The following is a 14,534-nucleotide window of genomic DNA, read 5'->3' as shown; positions in this document are numbered from 1 at the left end:
TGCTGGGGAACAGTGGAGAGAAACAGAAGCCGTGACTCCTGCTGCTGTTTCTGGGCAGTCTCTGGAGAGTGAGTGTGTTTCAAAGGCCGTGCTTAGAGGGAACTGAGTCATTCTCGTTTTCAAATGCAAGACTTTATTTCTCTGCTGCAACAGCACCAAGGCACCTACAGTGGGCGTGAACATGGGATACACTGCACACACTGAGAGTCAGCGGCTTTCAGGAAGACTTACGTCCCCGAGGTGTGGCCTCAAATCTTGTCTCAGCCAGAGCTTACTTCATGACCTTGGCAAGTCTTTGAAGTGGTGAGGATTAGGCAATTTACCTTTTGGCATAGGGCATATCTCTAGAGAGGTAAATAATAAATTCGCTATTAATAAGTAAGAAGTAACAAATATCTGAAAGGAAGTAATTTTAAATTTTCCCTTAAGCCTCTGCATCCTGGCCTGACCCTTCTACATCATGAGCTTTGTTTCTCCTTATCAAAACTTCCTCAGACCACTCAAGGGAAAACTTTAGGGAAGGGTGTTAACGTGGGGGGGGGGGCAACCACCGAACTTCCCCACCGTGCTTCAGGGCGTTTCATTCATTTGGAGGCGGGATCTTGTGTGTAGGCCAGCCTTGAACTTGAGATCCTCGTGGCGTCATGGTGGGGGGCAGCTCCAGTTGTGCGCCATTGCCAGTCTCAGAGTACTCCATGAATACCGGGCCTCCCGGTTTTGGTCAGTTCCAGCTTTAGCACCTCTGCTGCCTGTTGGCTGCCTAGGGAAGACCAGATGTGAAGTGTGTTTAAGTCAGCAAGCTACGAACCAGCACAGCAGTTTTTTGTTTTGTTTCAAAAGTTCCTCCGTTCACTGGAGTTGTCCGCTGTTACCCTGTGTTTTCCCAGAGGCGTTTGATCTTAGGGATGCTGCGGTCTGTGTAAAGATGGGTCAAGTGTAGTCGCAGCTTTGCTGAGATGTGTGTGTATCTGCATGCTCTTTTCAGGTGTGCAGTTCAGCGTGTGTCCCCAGAACTTCACCAAATGGCGTCCTTGTCTTAACTCTCTGACAGTCCCTTCACACTCTCTTCACATCCCAGCCAAGGTGACAGCAAGTCTACTTTGTCTACTGTGGACCTGTAACTTTGCCTTTCCTGTCTCCATATATGAGTTGAGACACACGCCATTGGCTCTTTTTATACCGTGTGGTGATGGTCTTCTGGGAACTGAGCCGTGTGCTTAACTACATAGGTTCTCCACTTAGCACGTAGCCTGTGCCCCAGCCTCTTCTTATTTTGAGAGAGGTTCTCAGTAGTCTACAGCCAAGGCAGGCCTTGATTCATCTGCTTTAGCCTCCTGTAGAGCTGGGGTTGCAAACTCAACAAAGATAAGCCTACCCCTGCCTCACACTACCATGACCAATGTTTAGGTTTTGAGAAATGGCCAAACTGCTTTCTGACCTTGCTTTGTCTTTGAACAGCAGCAGTTTGGGTGGTCCTGTTTCTCTGCCCTGACCACCTGGTGGGCAGCGTCTTAAACAGTGGGCTTTTGCAGGAATGGCTTCCCTGTTTGCCAGAAGAGCAGAGCCAGGCTCAGCTGGACACAGAACTTGAGGCTTCCCAGGAGGGCCTGCAGGTCTGGGCCCAGCTGGAGCTGAGTAGATTAGCAGCAATGGCCCTTGCTCAGCAGCCCCAGCTGTTGTTGGTGATTGTCCTCACAGAAGAGGGATGGAGGCACAGAAAGTGCATGGCCTGGCCAGGGTCCCCTCATCGTAGGGAGCCCGCGGTTGGTTCCTTAGTGTGTATCTAAGAGGCTGTAGGATGTTCCAGGTAAGAAAGACTTAATGCCTTCCCTGCTCCTTGCCTCTACCGAGCACTGCCGTTCCCCTGCCTACTGGCCCTTCCAGGGTCCCTGTTCTGCAGGGAGCTCCCGGGTCATCCTTCTGTCACATCAGCCGGCCTTGTGGACTGTCTTCTGTCTGTCAGACTCTCTCCTCTTTTTTGAGCTCAATGTAAGAGACAATTCAAAGTAAATGGTGCAGTGGCCCAGAGGTGAGAGTCCATTTATTCCAGGTGGGGTTCCTGCCTCAGATGGGTTATATGTGCTGTTAGAGACGTGAGGATGAGCAGTCTGAGAGGACCAGCTGAGCACGGACAGCTGTCTGTGTGTGCGTGTCCTGGGGAGCCATGGTGACGTGGGACAGGAAGAACTCACTAGAGCTGAGTCTCTGGGGACTTAGGGACTCCTAGGTGGAGTTACAGTGTGCTCCCCACTGTGTTTCTCTCCTTTCATTGGGCAGCTGGAACACTGGTAGTCTTATGACAGATGTGTTTCTCAGTGCACAAAAATGCACAAAATGCTCTGGAGATCGTGGCAGTTCCTGGTTGTCCTGTCTCTGATCTGAAGTATAAGCCGGCACGATCCTGGTCAGGAGATGGACCAGTGCTGCACCAGACGTCCTGAATTCTCTGAAATGCACACTGAACCTCTTACAGAAGTGTCCTGACCCAGTCAGCCTGGCGTGTCACCACAGAGGTCTCATTCCTCCCAGGGTTGCACCGGACAGCTGGCTTGGTGCCAGTTGCCCAAGAGCTCCACAGAGAGCCTCAGGGTTTCAGTGGGAAGCAGGGCTTGGTTAACCTGAATGCCTCATGATCAGTGCCGCCCTCGCAGTCCCTGTTGTCTGTCTCTTCCCCTCTCCCGGAGCTGGGAGGCCCCTCAGCAGGAATTGTGCAGTCCTGGTCGGGCTTTTGAGTCAGGTGAGCTTCTTAGCTGCCTTTAAAAGCCACGCCCCCTTAGGTAAAGGAAATTCCTCATTGATTGAAGTCTGCATATCCCCAACTGTTTGGTCTGATTCCTAGACTGCTTGGTTTCTTGACACTCACTGACTGTCTGTGCTTTTGTAAAATATTCATGTGGGCAGGTGAGCTGGCCTGTGAGGGTGTGGAGGCCGCATCGGGTTTACTCCTGGTGGTGTTCTAGTGTGACATGCGTGTGCTTTGCCAGGCAGGCACCCCGTGAAGTGTGCTGTGTGGCTTACTGCGCTTTGCTGAATTCTGCTCCCAGGTACAGGAGACGCGGCTTCTATCCTGCTTCCTTGAGCCTGAGGTTGTGCAAGATTTGACCTCGACTTTTCTGGGGCCTGCTGTGAAGTCCGTGTTCCCTTTCTCACGGGATTGTTAATGGAGTCTAGATAGGAGTGCTTTTAAGTCAGCCCAGCATGTTGCATTTTTTAAAAAAATTAAAAAACTTATTTTACATCTGGCTGCTGTTTCACCTCCCTCCTCTCCTTCCAGTCTCCCCCTGCCTCTTCTGTCCGCTCCCCATCCACTTCTCTGCTTTTGTTCAGGAAAGAGGAGGTTCCCCAATGATATCAACAAAGCATGGCATACCAAGTTACCATAAGATCTCCTGTGTATTAAGGCTGGACAAAGCGACCCAATATGAGAAGTAGGGTCCCAAAGTTGTGTAGCATGTTGCCCCCCCACCCCCTGACAGGGTTTCTCTGTAGCTTCGGAGCCTGTCCTGAAACTTGCTCTGTAGACCAGGCTGGTCTGGAACTCACAGAGATCCGCCTGCCTCTGCCTCCCGAGTGCTGGGATTAAAGGCGTGCGCCACCACCACCGTCTGACACGTTGCCTTCATGAGGCAGCAGAGCTGATGTTCGTAGGAATTATGTGCCCGGACTGCATATGCATGAACGTGGGTCTTTATTAAAAATTCCAATATTCAGTTCCCAGTGAACTATCTAATTTATTTGGAAGTCCGTATGGTTTTTCAAACGTTTGCCCAACGTACTAGCCCTGACTTCATCTCTGGGCCTGCTCAGTGCCTAGGCAAAAACCCTGACCTCTATTCTCTCTTTCTCTGTCTCTGACTGTTGTGTGTGCGCACACACGCCCATGTGTGCAGTATGTACAGAGGCTAGAGGAGAATGTTGTAGCCTGTGCTGTCACCCTCTGTCTTACTCCCTGGTGACTTGAGCTAGGGGTTCTCCAGAGCTCCCACTGATGACCACTAGGGGAGCTAGGAAGCTGCAGAAGGTTCATCGTTGGGACTTGGGTGGCAGTGTCCTCTGGGTGGGGATTTTGTTGGAGAATTGTGACCACAGGCTAGTTGAAGGCCAGAGCTTTGGGTCTCATTTGGATTCCCTGGCTAGTTTGGGACCCTAATGAAGCTCAGGCTGGCCTCGAAGTTGGAACTCTCCAATGAAGACAGGTCTGGTACCTTCTGCTGTCAGATGCTGGGATTTAAGACAAGCATCACCATACCCAGTCCCCCTTAGTTTACTGGGCCTGAGTTTGTCTTGTTCCCAGTCAGCATTTCTTAAGTTATCCCATCTATCTCCTGCCTCTGGTCTCTTACCTCCGTATAGACCTTTCTTGCCGTGTAGCTGGGTGACTGGCCCTCAAGTCCTCCTCTCCTTTTCCTTGTGTTTATCATCTCTGAATGCCAGCCCCTCCCGTCTCTCTCCTGCCTAGCTATTGGCCGTTCTACTCTTTATTAGTCCAATCAGGTGTTAAAGACAAGCAGAGTAACAACAAATGTTCCACAGTGTAAACATTGTAACATCTCCAACAGTCTCCTAGTTGTCTGGACATGCAGGCTGGCATTTAAAGTCTCTCTGTCTCACTTTATTATCTGCCGATTCAGTGGAATGATTATTCAGGTTTCTTTCTAGCCTACGTGGTTGTGGTCGATGCTGGGGTGTGGGACTGAGTTTATTAAGCAGAATAATGTGAGACAGCCCAAGGCGGTTTAGGTGGAGAGCCGCTGCTGACTAGAATAGAGCTCACCTCATAGTGGTCCTTGGCCAGCTAGTAACAGCGCCGATGACTTTGAGAGAATGTTGAGGACCGCAGCTGACTGTGAGCCTCTTTGAGCCGTTTGCTAAAGATGAGATTGTGTTGGCCCATTTTTTGTCAACCAGACATAAACTAGAGTCACCTGGGAAGAGAGGCTGTCCACTGAGAAGGTGCCTCCATTAGGCTGAGCTCTAGGGAAGTCAGAGGGCAATCATGATTAGTGATTGAGGTGGGAGGGCCCAGCCAGCGTGGGTGATGTTACCCTTGGGGGATTCTCATTCAAATCACAACCCTGGCTATGGGATGAGCTGAAACCGCAGGTGAGTCTAGAGACTGCAAGATGAGAACTGAGCTGCCAGGCACCTTCCCTTCCTGCTGTCACTCACGTGGGCCTTTTCCAGATGCCCCTGGAGCTGGGCTGGAAGCTGTATGTGTCTTACTGGTGTAGGCTGCCTGCTGAGGTCAAGTCAGCCTGCTGAGCTAGGCCACTGGGTGCTCTTTGGCCATACCCTGCAATCTTGCAAGAGCATAACCTCACGGCGATGCTGTGTTCATCTCCCCAAAGGTTCAGATTCAGCTGACCAGGCCGAGACACGAAGGCGGCCCAGGTGGAGAACCTCTCCCTAGGTGGGAGGCCTGCTTGTCAGGGCATCTCTGTTCAGAGCAGGGAGCCCCACAGCCCTGTGAGGGCCTGTGGCTGTTGGTCTCAGTACCTCTCACCAAGACTGAGAACTGTGGAGGAGTGGCAGGCCCTGTGGGGTGCTGGTGGTGATGTCCACCCAAGCCCACTCACGCATTAGCACGTTTGAGGACGAGGTCCAGGTCGGAGGAACCACACCAGGAACCCACGGTGGCCAGGGTCAGAGAGGGTGGCTGCAGCCAGGAGCTTCCAGTCCTGTGTTCGTGACAGAATGACCTGACGTGGGTCTGGGCACAGGCACTCAGGTGAGGGTCCCTGTAAAGTGGGGCAGCTCTCGTGAAGCTTTCTGGGGCAGCCAGGAGGCTGTGACTGTCTTTGTTAGCTGTGTGTTGGGAGCTGCAGAGACCTCTGTTGGCTGCAGGTTTCCCTGGATAACTCCCTATAAGAGGACACTTGGCTTTTATTAGGTCTTTTGATGTATAAGCTTTATGTTGACTTCTGTGTGTATATGTCTGAGTTCATAAAAAGAACAGCTGTGGGGGAACTGTGTTTGAACTTTAACCCTGGCAGAGTGTGGGAGCTTCCGGTTGGCAGACCCCACGCGTGCAGGCTGCCAGGACTACCGTCCCCACCGAGAGCTGATGGAGACTGATGTGCAGCTTAGCCCGCAGAGTGGGGCTCAGGAATGTCTTTTGCTTGCCAGTTATCTTGAAGGTTTTTTACCCACGAGGAAAATCATTGTATTAAAAATTAGAAACATAGTATGAAGTTCACCTGGAAAAAGTTCAGCCTAAAGAAATAGCCCAGTTGTGTTGAGTCTGTGCAGTGTGCGTGCATACGTGTACATGTGTGTGCATGGTGTGCTCATTGTGTTGTTTGTTGCCTGTGTCCTCTTGTTGATCATCAGACCTTTGAAGTAGGTGGAGGAGGCCGCTGTAAAGATGGAGGGTTTGGAGAAATCATTTAGAAGAACGGTGGTCATAGTTTTAGGTGTAAGGGTAAGAAAGGAATTGGGAACAGGGTTTCTGGTAGGTAGTCATGAATGTCATTGGCAATCTTGTGTGGGAGAGCCAGGGACACAGAAATACCCCCCCCCCAAATTTTTTTTGGTGGGGGAGACAAAATTTCTGAGTAACTATGGAATCTAGTTAGGGAGAAGTGTTGGAATATTATTGTCAGTTGTGTGACTTTTGTTTATGCTGCATTTGTTTAACTCTGTGAAGCTGGGATTCTTTTCTTGTCTAAAACACCTGATGGTCCTAATAAAGAGCTGAATGGCCAATAGTGAGGCAGGAGCAAGGATGGGCGGGGCCGGTGGGCAGAGAGAATAAATAGAAGGGGAACCAAGAGCAAGGAGAGCATCAGGGGCCAGCCACCCAGTCACCCAGCCAGCCACAGGGAAAGAAGGAAAGTAAGGTTTACAGAATTAAGAAAGATAAAAGCCCAGAGACAAAAGGTAGTTGGGGATTATTTAAGAAAAGCTGGCAAGAAACAAGCTAAGCCAAGTCTGAGCATTCATACCTAAGAATAGCCTCCATGTGTGAGTTGCTTGGGAGCTGGGTTGTGGCCCCAAGAGGAAAGATCCAAAAGAGTAAAAAACAGCAGCAGTGAAAGGCGGGGATTCTGTGACCCAGTTCACCTTCAGGAGAATGAGCTCTAGGCTGAGGGTTGTCTGCCAGGTTCAGAGGAGTAGGTTGCCATGCCTGCTACCAACTTACTTCCCTGGTCCAGACCCGTGAAGCAAATTGTAGTGTCAGGGATGGTGATTGACATAGACCTAGGCAGGGGCTTTGCTTTCATGGAGAGACTAGGGGATGCTTAGCTTCAGCTGTGGTGGGAGTGTGTGCTTGCCCTGAGCAGAGTGGGCTCTTAGAGCCGAGCACCGAGCACCGAGCACCGCAGGGCTTGTGAGGACTTCATCTTTCACTACCAGGATGGCTTGAAAGAAAATGGTAATAGCTATTCAGGTTTAAAGCACAAAGTACTTAAGTCATCATAGAACTATTGTAATGAATTCTCTCCAGGGGTCTGAAGTATAGTAAGTGCAGCGGAAGCCTGGGCCCAGCGTGGTAGAGCACTGCACACCGCGTTTTCTCAGAGGCCCCAGAAGCCCTAGAAGCCCTATGTGGCTGGTGAGCTTGTCCACCAGCCTGCACGGAGAGGTCAGGCTCTGCTTCCTATTAGGGGTGAGAGAGAGAGTGCGAGCGCGCACGCGCTGAAGTACCCACTGTGCACAGGGTGAATATACAGTAGAGAAATGCTCTCAGATGGTCTTTCTCATTTACTTGAAATCCGGTCACCATCCTGGGTCGATGTTCAGCTGCTCCTGGACTTGGATGCACAAATTGTTCTTTTGAGACTGTAGCTAGACGCTGTCTAACCTACAGGGCACCATAGTCAGGCAGCAGGGCTTCCAGAGAGCACCAGCTGTTTGCTGTTGACCAGAGATTGATCGCCAGCTGTACTGTCTGCTCCGAGAGCGGATACTAGGACATGTACTAGCTGCCGGGCCTTGTGTGCGCTAGGTATGTGCTGGACCACATCTGTGTCCCGGCAGGCCATTTCCATGACACGCTCGGCAAGCCAGGTGAGTCTGAAGCCAGCTTTCCTTTAGGAATGGCTGCTCGAGGCCCTCTGCCGCCACCTTGCTCTTCAGGGGGCCTTTTGCCTGGATAACAGCCAGCGTAGCCTGGTCTTTATGAGTTGTCCTAACGTCCCTCTAGGCTTTGGTGTGGTCTGAGATGGGCTGTTCATGAAGGCTTAGGAGATGTGGCCTTATTGGAGGAGAGGTGTCATTGGGACCCCAGTGGGCTCTCAGGTTCTAAAAGCCCGTGCCAGGCCCAGTCTCCCTTGCTGTGCCTTGAACTTTCCAGTAAGATGTGAACTCTCAGCTGTTGCTCCAGTGCCTGTCTTCCCCCCCCCCCCATGATGTTGTGGACTGACCCAAGGAAACTGTGCCTGCCTTAATGGGTGTCTTGGTCATGGTGTCTCTACAGAGATAGAACAGTAACTAGACAGGCTCATTACCATCTCGTCTGGATGGAACTTACAGCTTTTCACAGTGAAAAAGTAAAAGGTTCTTTGTGTGTGCAAAAAGCAGAGTTGAGAGTAAAGGAGACGTAGGTGGCAAACATTTTATGTGGGAGTTGGCCACTTATCTTTCCTTCAAGGCTCATTTCTGAGCATCTGGATTTAGAGAGGCCTTAGATGTCCATGGTGGCTCAGGCCTTTCCGTTAGACATCCATGGTGGTGCAGGTCTTTCCCTTAGACTTCCATGGTGGTGCAGGTCTTTCCGTTAGACTTCCATGGTGGCTCAGGTCTTTCCCTTAGACGTCCATGGTGATGCGGGCCTTTGTTGGGGAGCCTGTTGTGCCTTCTCTGCAGTGAGGGCACCGATCCAGCTCGACAGCCCGGTATAGTCATTCTGTGTACGTGACCGTTGTCCATACCAGCTTTTCTAGGGAGAGCCCAGGCTGTCCGCACCCACTGAAGAGCTTCTGTGAAGGTGTTGACTCCAGGCTCTTCTGGGTGCCTTCACTGGCTTCTTAGGGTTCGAGAAGCTGGGCATGGTGGGGAAAAGTTTGGCGTATTCTCAGAGCCCAGGCTCAAACTGATTATTTTGTTTAGTTATTAACTCTTTATGTGATTAAATATTATAAATGACTGGAGCTTTTCTAAATCTGTCCAGATTAGAAAGAAACAAGATAAGGTTTGCGTGTGTGGAGGCTGGAAAGTTAGACTGAGAGCTAGAGACACGGCCTGGTCTCGGACGAGAAGGGTGGGAAGTTAGGACGACACAGCCACCAGAGCCGCAAGGCACGTGCCCTTTGCGCTTCCATCTGACTCCCGAGGCCCAGACTTCTTAGCTGGCAAAGGTTTTGTGATTTAGAGAAATCAGTGTTTTAGTGTCGTCATCCATTTTTAGTTACTTTAACTGATTACCTCAGATTCGTGAAATATAGACGTGCTGTCATTTCCAGAGTGGCAGGGCGCCTGCTGTGTGTCCCGTGACAGAAAGGCCAAAGGAGCATGCTGGAGAGACAGAAGAGTCTGCCCGGTTCATGTTTTCTTCATGACTCTAACCCGTCAAGAGCGCAGCATCCACACCGTCTCTCGGGGTTCCCACCTCTTACGACTGTTAAGTGTCAGTCACATTTCAGTGTGAGGTTTGGGGGCCACACGCCAGCCATAGCACATGCCTCTGGTCTGCAGACATTGCCCTCAGTTATGCCAGGCTTCCTGACTGGGGGACACACAGTCCACACTCTTAGTTGTATGAGAGAGAGGTGGGGCAGAGGAACATTCTGCTCCTGTTTCAACATCCCAGCTCCTTCTTACAGGAGGCGATTGAGGCCTGTGAGGGTCTCAGTCAGGACTAGGTGCACTTGCCCGTGGGACCATCATTGCCTTTCAGAGCATTGGTTCCTTATGTCTCGTGGACTGGGGATTCCCGCCTGCAGCCGTGCTGATGACTGAACCTTGGGTACCATGACTAGTCGTTTTCCCCTCGAGGGGCCATGCGTGTGTCCGGGTATGTATCTCTTGACCTTCCTCTATGTTAGAGAAGGCTGAGCCTCCTGGCCCCTGACGCCTGCCCTGGGGACCAGTGGGCCTCCTGCAGCCAGGTTCTGCTTCCCTTCAGGGACACAGAGAAGCTGCAGATTTTCTGGTTGGAGGATGTGACTTCTCAGCTCAGCCCAGTCTTTTCTACGAAGGAAACTCTCAGGGTGGTTGGGCATTTCTTGTCCCCCCCCCCACTCCTGTCAAGGAGGTGTGTTTTTCTCAGAGAACAAATTCTGCCAGTAAAACCCTGAGCTTCCCTTTTCAGATGGGTTACCTTTCTCATTGCTTTTTTCCTGGCCGGGGACGACACCAGCCATGTGATGAGCTTATTCAAGAATTGCCCGGGTACGGGGCCTTGACCTTGTGGGAAAGGCGGTCTGTGGAGCTCTGCTCTGTTCACCGTAGGTGACCCCCTCCTTGCCAAGGGCAGTGTTCAGTGGCACATTTGAGCAGATATGAGGTGTCACATTGGACAAACATCTGCTTTCCAAACCATCATAGACCGGGTGAAAGGAAAATGGGGGATAGATTACAACCAAACCCCTCTCCGTTTAGGAAACTCCCTCCCCAGTACATTTCCCCTACAGTGTTCTCTTTACACTACAGTTTATCTCTTAACACTGCTTTGTTGAGCCACAAGCCATCCCGGACTGGGTGACGTTCACAGTGTGGTTTTGTGTGCCTCGTACACTAGTTCTTCTCTGTCGCTGTGATAAAGCAGCTCACACACATGCTTATTTGGGTTTACAGCTCCAGGAGACTAAAGTCTATGGTGGCAGGGACAGCTCACAGGGAGTGGCAGGAGTTAAAGCCCGCCTGCATCTGACACACCTCCTCCAACTAGACCACACCTCTTGAACCTTCCCAAACCCTTCCACTAGCTGGAGATCTAGTATTCAGCCATATGCAAACCTATGGGGACCATACTTACTCAAGCTGCCACACCATTCTCCCACCCCGTCTCTCAGTGTGGGTGTGTGTGAGTGGTGGGTGTGGGTGTATGCATGCGCCTGTGTACCCTGTGGCTAGTGGCTGTGGTTAGCTGGAGTGCCTGTGCAGCTGCTCCAGGGGCCAGAACAGGCTTCTTTGTGTTGATGCAGGTGCTCAAGAGGCTTCAGTTGAGAACTGTGTGGTCCTGTAAGACTTGGCCTTGTCAGCTGTTCAGGGTTTGGAGAAATCCCAGGCAGACACAGGTTCTGGGGTGATGGTTTAGTGTTTGCTAGAATAGCAGACACAGGTGCATGAGGTTGAAGGCCTGGGGTCGGTGACTTCTTGGGGCACTCTGCTAGCGTACCTCCTGCTGCTAAGGACTGTGTTCCACACACACACACACACACACACACACACACAGTGTGCCCTTGTGGTTCAGCACCAAACTGCATCAGGCTGCAACTTCTGTCTCTTCGGGGGTCTGTGACCTGAGGTGCCGTCATCTCAGCCCTCGGTGGCCAGACAGGAAGGTCTGCACGGGTGTGAGAAATGGTCCCTCTACAGCTTCCATCCTCACTCTGTATTAACTGTTTTGTGGAGTAACAGACAAGCCAGGCAGCTTCCAGTTTCTGCGTCTGTGGGTGCTGGGCAGGAATGAGCTCATGCACGTGCCAGGGCTCCAGGTCGCACCACCGACTACAAGGACACTGGCGCTGCATTCACCGCCATGTGTGTAGGGCAGGCTGGCTTCTCAGGCAGGGAACCTAGTAACAGTGGCTTCCACTGGCCTCTTCGGTGTTGGAAGGGTTTTCTGTAAATTATTATTATTTTTTTTAAAAAAAAAACTCTGCAAAGGAAGTACCAGCGTTTACACATGAGGATTGAGCAGTCAGCAGGCCAGCAGTTGGTGTGCCCAGGCTGGCTTGCCCTTCTCAGGAGCCCTTCTCTAAGTGTGTCAGGGGACGGTCTCAGAGAGAGGTTATTCTGTGATTTCTGATGTGGGTCTGGTTGGTGTCTACGGGAACCAGGTTTTCTTACTGCTCAGGGACCATTTACTCTCATTTTCATGCCGCCCTTGGTGTGGCTACTGGGATATAGAGGTGAATGAGGCCTGGCCCTCAAACTTCCTCAGCTTATTCTAGAACATAAGACAGTGCGGAAGAGGAGGGTCGTGGGAAGACAGTTCAGTAGGGTGAGTGACAGTGTCTGGGAAGAGCTCAGACCTAGGAAGCGTCCCATTCAGACTGGTAGCAGGAGTGGGAGCGGACAGTGTGGTGTTGGCCTGTCATCTACGGCGGTGGAAAGGAGTTCTCAGAACCTTCTGGAGTGCTTAAAAAAGTGGATTGGATGCAGCTCCCCCAACACTCACTAGGTTGAGTGATTAGTATCCCAGGTGATTCTGTTCATCTGGGTGGGGGAATCTTCAACCCACACGCTGGGCCCCAGAACTGGCTGACATCCCTGGGAGAAGGAATAGAGAAAGAATGGAAGGATGGGGTTAGGTCTCGGTGGTTTCCTGGACTGAGGGCAGGCCATGGAGGCCAGGTTACAAGGGGCAGAGGGAGTGGCTGATGAAGCTCCAAGAAGGTTGCTGCATCATTGGTGACCAGCTTGCCAGACTGCGTGGCCAGGGCAGGCGGGCGCAGAGGGCGGTCAGGAACCTTCAGCAGAGAAGCACGTGAAGTGGGGGAACTGATGAGGCCAAATGGGGTGCTTCTTGTCTGTCCGAAGTGGGAGGAACCTGAGCGTGCTGCCCGGGGCAAGGAGCCAGTAGACAGGAATAGTGGGAAGGAGAGCTGCCCGAAGGGCTGCTGGTGAACCTTTGTACAGAGATGGATTCCAAAGTCCCGAGATTAGTGTCAGCCTTGAAGAAAAGGAAGGCCACTCCACTGCACCCTGGAGGAAAGGAGGTAAGAGGCTTGGGGCTGCCAGGCTGTTGGAGGAGGGACATGGATGCCCCCACCCAGGTCTTTGGTCCTGGCTCCCTGTGTGATGTGGGTACCAGCTGAGTTGATGCAACATGCTGCCCCACCCATGTTCTCCAGCCTCCTTTGGGGATATTTCCAGAAATGATTTTGAAGAGTGCTTGCCTAGTAAACCTGGCAAGTTTAAAAATGGAGGAAAATTTAAAGTTTTCCTACCAGCTTTCAAAACAGCCCCCACTTCGGGAGCCTACCCTCAGGTCCGAGCACTTTCTCAGACTATCTTGGAGAAAGTCGTGAGTGGCAGGACTGGAAACGGCAGCTGTTCAGGTCAGGGCTGCTCTGTCTGTCACCCCCGCTAAGCCACAGAGTGCTGAGTTTCAAGTGCAAAGGAAGGTGAATGGGGTTGAGTGCATTTAGCTTCCTGTGAGCCTGTGTGTGACAGGGCAGCCCCTTCCATTGTGCTGAGTGACAGCCTTTTTCCATGTGTTGTGTGGAACTCCACAGCACGTTTCACTTCGCGTGTGCCGTGTCCAGCATGTAGACACCCTCTGCCTCCATGTGATTATCAGTGCCTGGTTCTTGTTAAACGGTGTAGCTCAGCGAGGCTCCCAAGTTACACACTGTTGTAAGCCAGATGTTTGGAACTTCAGCTCTGAAAGCGTGTGAGTGGCTGGCACCCAGTGACAGCAAGGTCATTGTCATTGTGTTGCTGGTGTTGGCATGTCCTGTGCCTTTGACCTACCTTGTCACTGCTCAGTGATAACCCTTCTTTCGTGCCTCCCTCTCAGCCCCCCTCCTTGCTCTCTTTCTTGCCCCACCCATGCGATTTCTTTGAAGGATTAATAATAGACTTTTAAGGATCAGCCGGCATCCTCTTCTTTCAGTAGGAAAATGTGTTTACCAGACTGGCTTTGGGGCTTCTCATGTCCTTGGGAGTTACAGGTTTTGGGTGTCACTGGTATTTTGCTCTGGGCAGGACTGTGTCTTGTTCCCTGTTTGACACAGAACGACTGCCCCTGCTGAGAGCCCTGGGACAGGGCTGTGTGGGTGTTGGGACCCAGCATCCAGATTATTGTTAGGACATGGGTGCTGCATGTAGTGGCACCTTCAGGCTGATTCATGCTCAAGTGCTCTCAATGTATTTTAGTGGTTACGTCCTGTGGGCAGTGGGTTCTGGCTGTAGTTCTGGTGAAGAGAATAGCTGTAAGGGACAAGTAGGGCTGTATCTATTTGGGGTGGAAAGAGTCTGTTAGAATTAGACTGTGGTCCGTGTCCCCCCCCCGCTCCCCCCCGTTAGGTGAGAGCTGATCCACTTGTAGTTCAGCGAATGTTCATCTGTGTTAGGACATGCTGGAGATGGGTTGAGAAAAAAAATGGATCTTTTTTGCTTGGAAAAGACTAACTTCTCACCTCTTGCCTCCTGAACCCAGGGATTCACAATACTACGCAGCCTTCTACTGCAGATCAGTGCCAGCCCAGGATCATGTTTTTAAAGTAGCTAGATATTTGCCCTGGTACATTTCAGTATAGATTTCCGGCTTTGCCTTCTTTATTCAAAGTTTGCGTTGTTCTTGTCCCACACTTGCAGTGTTTGTTTAACCCGCACGGGTAGACACGACCCAGGAGAGATCCTGACCCTGGAGAGCGTAGTTGCAGCAGCCTGGTCCTCCTCGTCCCTCCAGGCCCTGTTCA

The 14,534-nt window shown here is 51.5% G+C and overlaps 1 protein-coding gene across 1 annotated transcript in view; it reads left to right on the top strand.

Moving 5' to 3' along the window:
• The window catches only part of Stk24 (serine/threonine kinase 24), an 81,988-nt gene that overhangs the window by 31,074 nt on the left and 36,380 nt on the right, over window positions 1–14,534 (top strand). The gene's annotated exons all lie outside the window — the stretch shown is intronic.

This window comes from Microtus oregoni, unplaced genomic scaffold (genome assembly GCF_018167655.1).
Source record: "Microtus oregoni isolate MIOR12 unplaced genomic scaffold, Mior012 000001F_ref0000356, whole genome shotgun sequence".
NCBI lineage: Eukaryota > Metazoa > Chordata > Mammalia > Rodentia > Cricetidae > Microtus > Microtus oregoni.
The sequence above is the reverse complement of the archived record's forward strand: the minus strand, read 5'-3'. Positions and strand labels throughout refer to the sequence as shown.